The 3,650-nt window shown below is 36.0% G+C and overlaps 1 long non-coding RNA gene across 1 annotated transcript; it reads right to left on the bottom strand.

The window, feature by feature from the left end:
• Positions 1-377: 377 nt before the first annotated feature.
• On the bottom strand, positions 378-2,394 carry LOC131031113 (uncharacterized). Its single transcript, XR_009102976.2, has 2 exons — positions 1,096-2,394; positions 378-955 (listed from the first exon to the last, which is right to left on the bottom strand). It is a non-coding gene; the product is annotated as an uncharacterized LOC131031113 (long non-coding RNA).
• Between the last annotated feature and the right edge of the window lie 1,256 nt (positions 2,395-3,650).

Here is a 3,650-nt window from a genome sequence, read left to right as displayed (position 1 = left end):
AATCTCTGTACTAGTAGTGCAGATTTTCTTTGTTGTAAGGAAATGACAGGATTTCACATTTATAATTGGACTTTTGAGAGATATGACAACGCAACAATAGCTTTGAGTTGAAATATGTTTTTAGGGAAAAAATCAAACAACTATATCACAGTTGTGTTATGCATAAAAAAAGAAAGCCCAAATACAAGAAAAACCCTTCTTATACAAATGTGACCAAGCAAACAAATATACATGCCAATTGAATACAAAATGCATTGTTTCATGTTTAACGTTTTATTTCTATGATAAATTTTTATACAGAGCAGAATGATTCAATATAGAACCCAACTAATTGCTCATCAAATGTACAAAAGACAAAAAAAAGAAAATTCCAGATGCCAATGTATCGAATCCTTTCAGTTTTTTTAATCTTTTGAAGAGTAGGGATAGTCTCACTCACAACCTGCTTAGACAAAGTTCCATACGTAAAACATCATTGTGTCTGGTTTGGAATTTCGAATCACATAAATTTCAAAAACTGTAAAAAACCCTAAATGCTTTAAGGGATTTATTTGGGCTTTCAATTTTCAAAAGAGGGGATGTAATTTTCTTGAGAGGCTTTGGTCCAGAGAGAGGAGTGAATCAGCCCAAGAATTTTGCGTGTCAGAGCAAGGCAGAGAAAACTGTAAAGAAACCCTAAATTTACTCAGGAAATCATACATAAAATGTTCGTCATCCTCTTTAATCCTCTTCAAGATTGCCCAGAAGAATGTATTCCTTTTCTCAGTCAGAACCTGCCCGCGTATAGTAGTTTTGTTTCAGAAGGAGTGGATTTACTTATTTTATTACAGTTCAATGGATGTGGCAATTGATGAGTCCGGTGGGAGTAATACCTATAGCAGGCACGCTTTCTCCTAAACAAAATGCCACACAAAGCCCTTGCAGGCCACAACTACCTAGACGGGGAAATGCATGCCTGCAATTTTACCGAAGATTTTTAAGACAAGAAAAAGAAAAAAAGATCGTTGGGGAAAAGCATCTTGCCCATCAAAAATTAGGAATAATCATGAAAAATTCAAATTAAAAAACTGTAACATGCCCAAAATGAAAACTTACTAGCCATATGCTTGCATGCTTTGTTTCTCGCGCTCGTACTCAGTTTTCCATAGATCTGATCTCTACAAGTCTTTTCTGGGATCTTTTATGGGTTGCCATCTATTTGAAGCAACCGTCAGGACTCTGATTTGACGGGCCCTGCAGCCTCTGGAGATGTGTGTTCTCTCTTGTTGAGAACTGCACAAAGCCCTGCAAACCCCTACAAACCACCAATGTATCCAATATGCCAATGCCAAAAAACTTGATGATAAAAATTCGTCTAAATAATTTGCATCTTTTCCGGCCAGGAACCAAGGAAACATGAAAATCTTTGCAACAAAACTAAATGTGATTGGTTGTTTTGGCGCAGATTAATAATGGGTTAGCGAAAATAGCCTCCGCTATAGTTTCCTGCAGGCAGGAACTAATAATTTTTATACCATCTAGTCATACCGAAAATTCAAATGAATTTGAATTATATTAGTAAAATTAAAAGCACATAAAGAGCATGAGCCCGCAACGCAATGGTGGCTGCAAACCATTGTGTCTCAACCGTCCTGTGTTCGAGTCCCCGCCCTTGCCAAGTTGTTGTTGACCGTTGAGCTCCCTTGTGGCAAATTCAATGGTTGATGGTAGGCGGCTACGATGGTCAATGTAGGAGATGGCGAAAACAACAGAGAAAGGTCACGAAGGATGGAAGGAGCAGGTGATGATGCGGTAGGCGCTTGGACTGATCGCAGGGTGGCGCAGAGGTGGTGAGGAGGTGATAGAGGAGGAAGGAGGGAAGAGGAGGGGAGGAAGAAAGGCTGGAGCTAGTAGGCAAGGAGATGGCAACGGTGGAGATAAACGAAGGGGAAGGTAATGAACATAGAGGAGGGTCTTATCCCTGATAGCAGAAGATTGGTGGTGGAGTGATAAGGAGGGGACGATAGAGGGTGAAAGGAGTGGAGGTGTGGAGTGCCAAGGCCTATTAAGGGGCAGATGGTGGAAGGAACGTCAAATGGAGTGATAAGGTGATGATGGTCGATGTTTGACCAGTCCATTCCCAAGAACAATGGAGTGATAAGGTGGCGTGCTGACTTGGAGAGATAAGGAGATCACAAATAGATAAGGTGGATGAAAAGGATAGGGTCTAATCGGTTAGTTGAAAACATACTCAAGAGGGAGATAGGATGACAAATGGAGCTTGGAGAGATAAGGAGATCACAAATAGATAAGGTGGATGAAAAGGATAGGGTCTAATCGGTTAGTTGAAAACATACTCAAGAGGGAGATAGGATGACAAATGGAGCTATAAGGGTCTTAATGCCAAACAAATCTGAGGATGCGGCTCCTCAAAAATGTAGTCTCACTGGTTCATAGAATGCTTAGAAAATTTTAAAAGGCACAAATCCAAAGGTGTTAGGATAGGATTGTGCCCCTTGTTCTTTGCCCACAAAAAAGTGTTTTGTTCTATTACTCTTTATTTTTAACCCAAGTAAAATTTGAAAATTAAACCTATACTAGCACTAGCATATATATCTTAATCTTTAATTTAATCCATATAAAATACACCGAAAGATATCCTCTCGAGGCACCTATTTTTAATCAATTTTATACCTAAAGTCAAATAGGATATCTCTCGATGTATTTTATATTTGATTAAATTTAAATTTAAGATATATATGCTAGTGGTAGTCGTGTAGTGTGACATGGAAAATATTTAATAAACACAATATATAATTATACAGTATCTTTTTTCTTGAATTGAATTATATTATAGTATTACAATATTATTATATTATTATGCAAAGATGTATGAAATTTAATATAGATCCATTTAGAGTATTTTTAATAAATATATATGTGTTGCAAGATTAAAGCATATACTAAAATGTAAGATATATCAGACTTTATTTAATGATAATATAAAACTTTATTTAATGGTTAGTACTATGGTTACAGATAGGGTTTGGGGTTAAGGTTAGTGTTATGGTTAGAGTTAAGATTTACATCATTGTTAGGGCTACGATTAGGGTTTGCATCAAGGTTAGGGTATGGTTTAGGTTTAGAATTATGGTTAGAGTTACGATTTAGGATTACTGTTGGGATTATGGTTAAGGTTTAGTGTTAGGGTTTAGTTTATGGTTAGGGTTAGGGTTAAGGTTGCTATTATGGTCAAGGTGTTAGGGTTATGATTAGGATTATGATTAGGGTTAGGTTTTAGGGTTAAGGTTATTATAATGGTTAGGGTTTATATCATGGTTAGGGTTAGCATCAAGGTTAAAGTTTGGTTTAGGTTTAGGATTGTGGTTAGGGCTAAATTTTTTATTACAATTAGGGTTAGGGTTGTGGTTAGGGTTTAGTATTAAGGTTAAGTTTATGGTTATGGTTAGGGTTTATTGTTAGTGTTTTGATTATGTTTAGAGTTTATATTATATTATTACGCGGAGATATATGAAATTTTATATATCCATTTAGACTATTTTTAATAGTATGTGTTGCAAGATTAAAGCCTATACTAAAATGTATGATATATTAAAGTTTATTTAATGGTAATATAAAACTTTATTTAATGGTCAGTATTATGGTTTTAG

This window comes from Cryptomeria japonica, chromosome 7 (assembly GCF_030272615.1).
Source record: "Cryptomeria japonica chromosome 7, Sugi_1.0, whole genome shotgun sequence".
Classification (NCBI taxonomy): Eukaryota; Viridiplantae; Streptophyta; class Pinopsida; order Cupressales; family Cupressaceae; genus Cryptomeria; species Cryptomeria japonica.
This window is presented reverse-complemented; position numbering and strand designations above follow the sequence as displayed.